This window comes from Mauremys mutica, chromosome 4 (genome assembly GCF_020497125.1).
Source record: "Mauremys mutica isolate MM-2020 ecotype Southern chromosome 4, ASM2049712v1, whole genome shotgun sequence".
Lineage (NCBI taxonomy): Eukaryota > Metazoa > Chordata > Testudines > Geoemydidae > Mauremys > Mauremys mutica.
The window spans coordinates 36,035,072-36,046,054 of record NC_059075.1 but is presented as its reverse complement, the minus strand read 5'-3'; the positions used below and the strand labels follow the sequence as shown (position 1 = coordinate 36,046,054).

General features: G+C 39.8%; 1 long non-coding RNA gene across 1 annotated transcript; it reads left to right on the top strand.

The window, feature by feature from the left end:
- Positions 1-1,401: 1,401 nt before the first annotated feature.
- LOC123368642 lies at positions 1,402-6,226 on the top strand. The gene is made up of 3 exons (XR_006578846.1): positions 1,402-1,666; positions 3,216-3,306; positions 5,958-6,226. It is a non-coding gene; the product is annotated as an uncharacterized LOC123368642 (long non-coding RNA).
- Positions 6,227-10,983: the final 4,757 nt, after the last annotated feature.

Here is a 10,983-nt window from a genome sequence, read left to right as displayed (position 1 = left end):
ATTTACAATTTTTGTTCTGATTTGGAATAGGCAAAAATATCTGAATCTTGATAATTTTCACAAGGTAGGTAAATCATTTCCCATCTGGCTGTAGTTGTAAATAAGCCAAACCATTCAAAGCTAGTCTAAGATTCCAGTCAACTACAGCTGCACAAGAGGTACGGATGCATCACTGCATCTCCCCGGACACTGCCATTGACTCACTGAACAGTGGAAATATGCATAGCAAGAGTTGCCTCTAGTTATTTTTTCATCCAGTTATTCTAAATGTTTTGACTTTTCAAAAAAAAAATTAATATAAATCTGTGCTGTTTATACACAGAACCTAAACACACTGACAACAAATAGAAACAAAAAGGTAGATGACCCCTTAACGCAAAACCAGTGGCTTTATAAATTATTTGTTAGGTGAGAGGATAAAAGCAATGCAGGGAATTAATCAACAATCTGGATCTGGAAGATTATATGGAAAGCTACATTTTGGGTATTACTGAAGTGGGAAGTAAGATGCGGAAAAGGTTGGTACTCACTCTCATCCCTAATGTTGTAAATCAACTATGGTCTACTGGTCAGTGGAACGATGCCAGTTTACACCAGCTGAGCATCTGGCCCAAAGCATAGTTATTGGTATTTGCTGTAAAAGTATGTCATCATCAGAACATCGTTATGGAGGTCTGGTCCATCAGAAGGACATTACATCTGGTTAGATGTCCACCAACAATATCATTTTGGACATCTTTAATGACATTGCTCATGTTTCGTTCACTGTTTGATGACTGGAATAATTATGTAAAGTGAATCAGAATATTCACTTTCTGCATCTGCCCATCACCCTTAGCACTGAATAATGGCTCTCCAGAATGACTACTGAAAGCTGGAAAAGTGCCACATCTTGTACAGTTGCAGATTTATAACTCAGAAAAAGCCAAGCTCCTGTGCTTCTCCAGGTAACCATTGAAAAGTCCAAACTAATCTCTTATACAGACAAAACTTCTAACCTGTGCGCTATGCCAGTGAGAAGCTTGACTTTGTAAGGACAAGCTAGGAAGGATAGTGGCCAGAGCATCATTGGCAGGAGTCTCAGTCTGAGTCTGACCAATTTGGCAGCACAAAAAAACAGGTCTTGTGCTTTGGCAGTGCAGGAAAAGAAGGGTTTCTTTGTCTCCACCACAACATTTGCAAAGTTTTAATTGATGGAACTGTTCTAGTTGGTAAACAAATAGTCTAGTGAATCTGGACTTTATTCATTTGGATTCAGAACCAAGTATTTTATTCTAATGAATTTTCTGCTTACTTCTCAGATAAAATCATTCAGATTTGGACTTGACTTCTCAGCCCACATAAGGACAGATCCATGTGTGATGGGAACACTTGCAATGTCTTCTCTGCTTGAATTCCAGCCAGTACAACTGACTGCAGTTCTTGAGATGCTTGAAGAATTATAGGCTATAATTTGCAATTATGGATCCGCATAATTAGGGCTTGTCTACATTACGTGCTGGATCGACGGGCAGTGATTGATCTAGCAGGGATCGATTTGTCTAGATGTGATAAATCGACAGCTGAGCGTTCTCCCATCGACTCTGGTACTCCACCAGGGTGAGAAGCACAGGCAGATTTGACAGGAGAGCATCAGCCATCGACTTACCGCAGTGAAGACACCACGGTAAGTAGATCTAAGTACGTCGTCTTCAGCTACTTTATTCACATAGCTGAAGTTGCGTAACAGATCGATTTTCCCCCCTGCCCCCAAGTGTAGACCAGGCCTTAGTTGGTGAAGTACAGCATGGAGAACTTTTGCCTAGATACTTGGTACTAGCTATTTGGATGGCTGGGACAACCTCTGAAGGGGAATAGGTTGATGTAAAGCCACCTTTGCAGCTTCCTGGGGTGACAGTCATTGGTCCAACCTAGAGGGACATCTTAGAGCAGCATTGGAGGTATTCAAAATTACATCTCTTTCAATGGCCAGCATTGGACAATTCTGGTAGCCAGGGCTTATCAGAGTATCTGTAGTGCTCCAACTGTTCCCTCTAAATTCTTATGAGAATCAAACAAACCTGGCTATTAGTTCTGTGTCATGGGTGGATTTCCTCATGTCAGGACTTTCTTCCTGTGACCAAATAAAGCAGTAAGCTAGTGCAAAGTGGCCACAGCAAGGGCTAGAATATATCCCATTGGATCAACTACTGAGGAAATTTCTTCTGTACAGGAAAGTAGGGTACTAGCAGCACGTAAAAAAGTTTGCCCATTGCTCATGAAGCCGTCCCTTGACATTAGTGTTATGTCTACACTCTAATGTGCAGTGAGTCTCCAAGTCTGGGGAGACAGGCTTATGCTAGTGGGGCTTTGTCTCCAATCTTGTTCAGGGAACATTGAGAAAGAAGTAGCAATGAACCCTGGGCAAAAATATTCAAAAGTATTCATTAATTCTGGGTGACTTGATTTTGTAGTCTGGTCAGCTTGAGACACCTAGGGACAGATTTTCAGAGATGCTAAGAACTTTTGGCTCCCTTTGACTTCAGTTAGATTTGCTGTGGCTCGATACTTCTGAAAGTCAGGCTGCTTTTATTTAGATGCCTAAATATGGATTTCAGAGTCTCATTTTAGTGAGCTAGTTTAAAACATTCAGCCTCACTAACTAAAAACTGGCAGAAGAAACAGGCAGAGAAGTGGGTGGGGTTTGCAGAAAAGGGAAGAAACTTGTAATTTCCCTATAACCATGTTGGTTGGTAATTTGTAAACATCCTGGATGAGGTGGGTCTTCTGGAGGGATTATTACTTGCTCCTATTTGGCATTAGCACAAAATGCTGCTCAAGCACTGTAATGTGTGCTGATTTGTTGTGAAGTGCTGCCACTTGTCTATCTTGATAAATTGGTCCATATAAAGAATGGTTCCCTTAATATACAGAGCACTCTGAATTTCGCTTGGTCAGGACAGTTGTTATTTACACTGAAAAAAACTATGATCTTTTTCCAGTTTTCAGGGGTAAAAGGGCCCTTCATTTACTAACTTTTTGCAGCCCCAGCAAAGTAAGCTAATCAGGGACAGGTTGTATGTCTATCTGCCAAGTTAAAAGCAGAGCTTGTGAATACACTGCATACCTCAGATGCATTCAAGTGTGCACCTGGTGTTAGTTAATTGGGTGAAGAGGTTTTGCCTGTGGGTGGAAAGGAATTAGTGACAGAAGTATTTTCTATTCTCTCACTATAGTCCCCCTAACCCCGATGCAATGAGATGAAGAGCATGATTGACTGTTCTATTTTTGCAAGACCAGCTAGGTCAAGACCCAGGAAAGTTCAAGGTTAGAAGGAGGATTATCTGATTTACAAAAGATAAATAAGCAGGTTCTATGATACACCAAGGACACATGTCTTCCCTCTCACTGAGTAAATCTTGAACGCTCCTTGGAGGGAAGGAGCGGAGAGTCATTATGGTGACCCTCGACGCTGGCTTCCTGGCTTCTCCAGCAAGATGTCTGGAAGTGAGGAAAGCAAAGAATGTGTTTTGCTCCACTACGTGGTGTCAACATGTAGCCCTCCGCCCCCTCCCCCCCCAAAAAAAGAAAACTCTGCAGCTATACGGAAATAAAATTGTGACAGTTAGTGAGAATAATACATAAATGGTGATGTTTTGCAGTCCTAGAATATGTCCCAGGGAAATCTCAAAGAGCCTTACAACCATTTAGGTAGATTACGCTCACAATACCCCATTGGTTATACCAGTTTTAGAGATGGGGAAACTGAGACACAAAGACTGAAGGCCAAATCTTGCACACACTTCTGGGATGCAGAGGGTTCTGCACAACACAGAACTGGTGGCCTGCTGCAGGATTGGAAGGGAGGACTGTCAAAATGCATGGACCCAATCCCCAGGATGTATGCTCCCCTATTCCATGAAGCCCAGTTCAACTGGGGCTCCTTCTACGCTATAGCAAAGGCAGTTGGTGTGGGTGTGGGCTGGCTGAGGAGAGACGTAATATGGCCTGAGAAGGCAGGATTATATTCCCTCCACCCACCCTTTTGCCATGCCTGTTTATTCATGCTAACAATGGTTGGGAAGATTAGCCCCTAACTGACTTGCCAAGGTCAAACAGTGAGTCAGTGGCAGAGCCAGAAACACAACTCAGCTCTCCTGCATTGTATTGAAGAAAGCATCCCTCTTCTTCAGCAGACAAGAGGTCTTCATGCTAGCAATGGAAAATGCAATTGAGTCAGACTTCTGCAGCTGCCTAACTCAGTGCTAGAGAAGGGAGAAGACCATATGGGTTTGTGAGACAGGATCTCCAGGTTGCTAGCCATGTTGTAGAATGCTCTAAAACAGGTGGACTTGCCTACCAACAAAATGAAAGAGTTGTTGGGAGGGTCTTGTTGAAGATATTTGGGGATAAATCATACTGATTTCATGAATTTAGGAGCTAATCTCAATTATTTTAATTGGTTTCTTCAGGGAGTTTCATTGGTCAGAACTAGGAGGGACAGGTTTTCCCTAGGAAGATAAAGATAAACCAATCCTTCTAGCATGTGAGTTCAATTTGACAGAAATAGATTTATGTGTAGCAGGAAGTACATACCGGTAACTCAGAAGCACGAGCAGAACAAAATCAACTCAACTTTGGAACTTGTCTAATCTCCTCTTAACCTTAACTAAAACTGGGAGGACCATGTCAATTTAAAAAGATGGAAAGGTTGTGATTATATGATCTGTCCAGTTAGGCCCTGGTTCAGCAAGATACATCAGTTTGTGAGTAGTCTCACTGAAGTGACACATGCTTAAGTACTTTGCTGAATGGGAGCCTTAATGTCATATCTAATGTGTCCTTGGCACTGCACCTAAGGCCAGATCCAAAACCCATTGAACTCAGTAGAAAGACTGGCTCTTATTGTACTACAACAGTACATAAAAATAGTCCTGCATCTTAAGAGAAAACGCTGTAAATTTTCAGTCTTTCAGAGAGATGAATTCTTAGGCTATGCTGCGTGGAATACATGTACACTCTCCAAAGAGTTCAGCCTCATTCTCACTTGCATTGCTGTAGTGAAGAGAGTAACTCTCTGGTAGTTTGCAGAGTTACATGTATGAAAGTGAGAGAAATATTAGCTTCTATGGCCTTGATTCTCTACGACCTCATCCCCTGTGAAAACAAGTGTACACCGGGTGTCAAATACTACCATTCTGATCTGGTAGCTCTTTACACTGATTTTATGCCGACTGTCTCTGAAGAGTTAACCCTCATGCTCACTTGTATTGCTATAGTCAAATTCTTTCAGGCATTTCTACTGCAAATCTCTCTATCGTGTGTTTGACTAGATCGAAGGAATTCCCTCTGGTCTGAAATTCAGCTTCTTATGCCTATTGTAAGTGCTGAAGATGATAACATCCTCATTTGGGGGTATCAGAAGAGGGAGGAGATACATATACCATATTAAGAACATTCAGCCATGGGAAGAAGAGAGGAGCTATTAGAGTAGTAAGAATAATCATTCACAAACACTTTGGTGATTTCTAAATAGGATTTCACATTGATGTGCTTTCATTCCTTCTTTGTGAATGTTCAAACGAGTGAAGTTATGCTCATCCATGTTCATGAAAATAAAAAAAATCAATAAATCAATTAATGAAATTTTATTTGGTGACAAAATCAAATTTGGCTTAAGGGAAAGAACCTTATGAATCTGAGGTCACAAGGCTTGTGGACTTGTGACTCAGGTGACAAGGCACACTGCTTGCATATTGAATGTAAACTCGCATAAAACATTACTTGAACAATTTTGAACAGTGAATAAATGTGTAAAAAATCAGTCTGTTTGTGGATAAGTTGCAAAGAACAGACACTAAATTTGATGAATAGATTTTCCAGTGTCAATTATTCACCCTGCTTCACTAAGAATAGTGACTCAGTTAAATCACTGAACCTGATCATTTGTCTTTCTTTTTTTCCTTCCTCACATACAGGTTGGTTCTCATCTCCATCATGTTGTGTTCAGTGTCACCAAATTGTTCATGAAGAGGGTCTCAATACACATAACAGGGTGTCTCTGTATATTTGAATAGCAGGAGAAGATGGGGGTTCATGAGCAGAACATTTCCCCAATTTTTGCCCCTTCTACCTGAGATTTTAACTGAACAAGATGCTTAAGGATGTGCCTATCTTTAAGCACACTCATAGTCCCATTGACTTCAATGGGGCTTGCTTTTGTACCATGCCAAATTGGGGCCTGAATGGGGACTTGACTGAAGAAGAAAGACAGCAGCTGGAATCTGTAATGAGGAAACTCAAATCAGAAGACAAGCAGAAAAAGAAACACTGAAAATGTCACCAACACATGGATTAATGCTTGAAGTTTTGTTTCATTTTTCTTTCTTTCTTTCTTTCTTTCTTTCTAACCTTCATTAATAGAAATAATTACATATTAGTATGGCTGGCCGCAAAGGTCTATTAGCCACAATTTAATTGTCTTTAGAATTAAAAGTCAAATTTCCACATTTATATCAAAAAGAGAGTGTGAGAACTTGAGAATAGTAATATTATTATTTTGGTCCATCTCCTGGGTTTTCCATCATCAATAAGTTAAAAGCAGTTTTTAATAGCAGACACACCGAGGGAGACTTGTTATTTTTGAACTTTCAAGTCATTCTGTTTTAATCTGTGATCTGATATTTTTATGAGGCGTTGTTGGGTTTGCAGGGTTGGGGAGGGTTTCCTGTCTGACTGCAACAAGCGACTTTTCCTTCAGCTTTCAAAATGGTGAGGTTAGCAGAGGTCCAGCTACAGTCACGCAAAAATTATAATAATAAAAACGTAATAGAAACCAGGGAACTTGGAATTCAGCAGGAGCATGAACTTTTTACCCTTCCAAATCAGAGCTTTTGCCTTCTTGCCTAAGGTGTCAGTCTGTTTACCTAGTCATCACTGTCAAAGAGCTTTCCTATGGAGGAGGTTTTAAAAAATAATATTGTATTTGCATCTCTACAATATAATTCCTGTTTTATAGATTGAGCAAACAGGATCAAAGAATAAAAAATAGATGCAAAGAAATAAATTCAATCCTGGCGTTAATATTGACTTCAGTGCAGATCCACCTTCTTACAATGGGACTGCATTTGCCCCGAGGACTCTAAACTGCAACATTATCTTTTTTGTTGTTGTTGGATTTTTCCTCCATTTATTGAACAGTTAACCAGTTCTTCTTTGCCTCTCCTTCTCCTGATACGCTCCTGCTATTATGTAATGATCATTACAGCCTTTCCATTGGCAGGTTCACCTCCTGCCTTCTTTCCATCATCAGTGCTTGCAGGAATACCGAGTGCATATGCAGGGGCAGCAGTGATTGCTCATATCTCTCCTCCATAGCAGTAAACAGTTGATGTCCTGGAGCTATATCTGATACTGGAATATGTACTACTGTCACTTTGTTTCTTTTGCTGTGTCCTTCAGATCTCAGCTTTTTAAACAGCCAGTATATACCCTAATGGAAGATTCTTATATAAATTAGTAGTTGCCTCCTAAGGGGAAAACAGGTGTACTAACATAAAGAGATAAACAATAATCTTATACAAAGAACATCCAGAGAATATGGAAACTTTCCAAACATCCAAAGTGCAATAGATGGGGAAAATCCCAAGAGACATAAATTCAGACATGATTTTACTTCATTAGGAGATTTGTACACTCATGATTTTGTCTCATGATTTTGAACCATATCTTGAAACAAAGGCAGGGAGTGTGATCTAGTGACTAGAACAAAGGAATAGGAGTCAAGGCTTCTGATCTGTTCTTGGAGCCACCATGACTACCATACAACCTGAAGCAAGTTACTAACCATGATCATTTTGTTCTTCAGTTTAGCTGTGTGTAAAATTGAAGTAATAGCCCCTGCTGACAGGTAGGTGGTTGGGCTTTCAGACCCCAGGATGAAAGTTGATATGTCAGTGCCAACTATGATTAATTATGAGTCTAAGAACATCACATTGCTTTTAGTAAGTCAGGCTATAAAGCTGTCAGCCATAAGGTTGCTTTTATCACCTCTTACAAACCTTGTACTACTCTTTTTCATACAACTTAGAGCTATCTCTGGATATTATTATGTACATAATACAGTATGCCCAAGAGATTTAATAGACAAATAAAGCACTGGGCCCTGCCCCAAAAAGTGTAGATTCGAAGTTAAGATTTAACTTGGCAGGGTTGCATGTAATCAGCTGGGGGTAAAAAAAAGGAATAGAAGGTCAACACAAAGAAGATCACAAAGTCGCTTTCTCTGACCATTATCAGAGATAACAAAGGATTTGTCTGGTTGTTATTTCTTAGAGAGTAGGAGTTGGATTTGCACGCATGGCTCATCAAAAAATTAAGAGGTTTTCTGTGAGTGAATTTTATCTTGTACATTTCTCCTAAACTGTTCACTCTGGCTCTTCACTACAAATAGTACAAACGATGAGCCAAAGCCTGAGAAATGCATCTTTATTTCATTAAATGTGGACACTCGGCTCAGTTATAGGTACCTAAACGTATATCAGACAGGTGAGCAGAAAGGCTGGAAATTAAACTGAATATCTTCTTTTTGTGATTCAATAGCTGAGCTGTAGGACTGGTCATTGGAGTCACATGGTAGTGTTCCAGTCGTCTGACTGGATGACCTAGCCTTTATAAACTATTTCCATTAGCAGTGATGTTCTTGTTTGTCATGACACTGATTTGATTTCATGATTAAGTGAATCTCAGGTAGGGCTCCAAATTTACTTTTGAAGAACACCCATTTGATGAAATCTGTATGACTGTGAAAAGTTAATGGGTACAAGCACAGTCCAAATAAAATTTTCTTTAGAATTTTCTGAAATGTTTGTGAATAGTTTTTGGCAATATTGAGGTTTCTGGTAAACAAATTGTGGCTGTCTTGCTTTTACAGAAGCAGTGGAAGAATTAACTTATTTGGACCAGATTTAGGATGTATTAGCAATTTTAGAGATCTACAAGCCTTTGTCCAGTAACGGCCTGTAGACATTCATGGAATATATTAACTGAAAGTTATAACAACAGGCTCAGTTAACAGACATTGCTTTTGGTTAACTTTTAGCCCAGTTCCCAGGACCATAACCTTAACCTGCAACGAAGTTTGATAAGAAATATTGTTTATGGGTGCAATGTACTGTAAAATTCTCAGCTGTTATGACACTCACACATCAGTAAAGCAACCTACTTCAAAAACATGTTCATGTCCAACAGCAAAAAAACACACTTTAAAACAACCTTCAGCAACAGTAAAATACAATCTGTAATAACAGTTAACCATAATAGTCCTTCAGGGACCTATATACCAGAGTATTAAAATAAATGGGTCACAAGCATTCCATATGCAGCTTTTTCCTGTGTAAGCCAAGGCTACCTCCACTTTAGGACTCTTACTAAAGGACATCCAGTTGACTTAAATTAATTGCACAAATCATGGGTTCTCCAGAGGGAAAAGAAACTAAGGACAAAGACTGCCCATTGGTGTCTATATAAAATATGTTTTTAAACTAACAGCTTTTCTAGTGAGAATATGCAGAGAGAGAGGGGCAGGTTTCATGGATAAAGCACTGGAGTGGGTTCTATTCCTGATTCTTCCACTGACCTGCTATTTGACCTGAGCCAATCACCGCAAAAGTCTCTGCCTCAGTTTCCCCACCACACTACTGTATGTTTAGATTATTACCATATTGGGGTGGAGGCAGTCTCTTACTGTGTGTTTATACAGTGCATAGCAAAATAAGACCCTGATTTTGGTTAGGCCCTCTAGGTACTACTTTGCTATAAATAAATTAATAATTAAAGAAATTTTCTTGCTGTCAAATATAATCTAAACATGTATAAGTACAGCAACTCATTAGTTCTTTAAAATTATTATTATTTGTATTGAGTTGAGTTAGTGTATGCTGACAGGTATTGGACTGACGACCCTATGAACTGAAATCCTCTAGTACCTTTACCAACAAAATATCAGCACAAGCTTCCTCCTTACTGCTTAGAGAATTCAGGGATAATTCAATGTGCCTGAAAGGTGGCCTGAAGAAGCATCCTTTGGGAAGTATATTTTCCCCATCCTTTCAGAGTGTGGCCTTTGCTGACTGTGCCAACAAGAGGGCTAATTCTTCTGCGGCAAGTTATGCACTAGGAGCTGTACTGAGATCCACAGCTCAGTTTACATAGGTCAAACGGTCATCAGATGATAATGACTTTCAGTCACTACTATCTGAGGTTGGATTTGAAGCAGCATCCTAAGGGTCAAAGGCTCTGTATCCCATTTCCCATTCCCCACTCCTTGGTTCATTTAGTAATTCAGCAGCATTTATCTTGTTACCAACAGCTGTTTAAACATAGAAACCAAAACAATTGTTAGTTCCTTTTGAAGGATCAGCAAGAAGTATTGAGTGATTTATCAGAGACGGGCTGAACAGGTTATTTGGGGGCATGCAATGTACTTGTTTGTGTTTAATAATCATGTGTGTGGCTGGTTCTGGAGATTAGATACTTGGACACGGATTCTAGAATTGTTCTACTATTTAATATCAAATCTTATATTTTTCATTTAATGTTGATGAAGAGTATCAAATCGATAACCCTCAAATTTATCAATCGGCAGAGGCTGTACAAGCTTCCCTCATGCTGCCCCAACAATATGACTCCACCGTGTCCTGGATTTTCAAAGGGGGCAGAGGGTGAAGAAGCAGTTTAGTCTCCAGGGCCCACTGAAGATTTTAGCCTCCGTGATGAAAATGCCACGAAAATGATGTGATGGAGGTGTTGTGAATTCAGATAAATGTAGCACAAGTGGAAAGTGACTGAAATCTGATGCCATGTGTGCAGCTCTCAGTGGACAAATGTCCAGATCACAGAACTACTGTCACACTGATTAGTCTTCTTGGCAGAGCAACCAATGAATTATCATTATGACAGAGTCTGAACTACACCTCTGAGACCTAAGGTATATTGGTGGGAAAC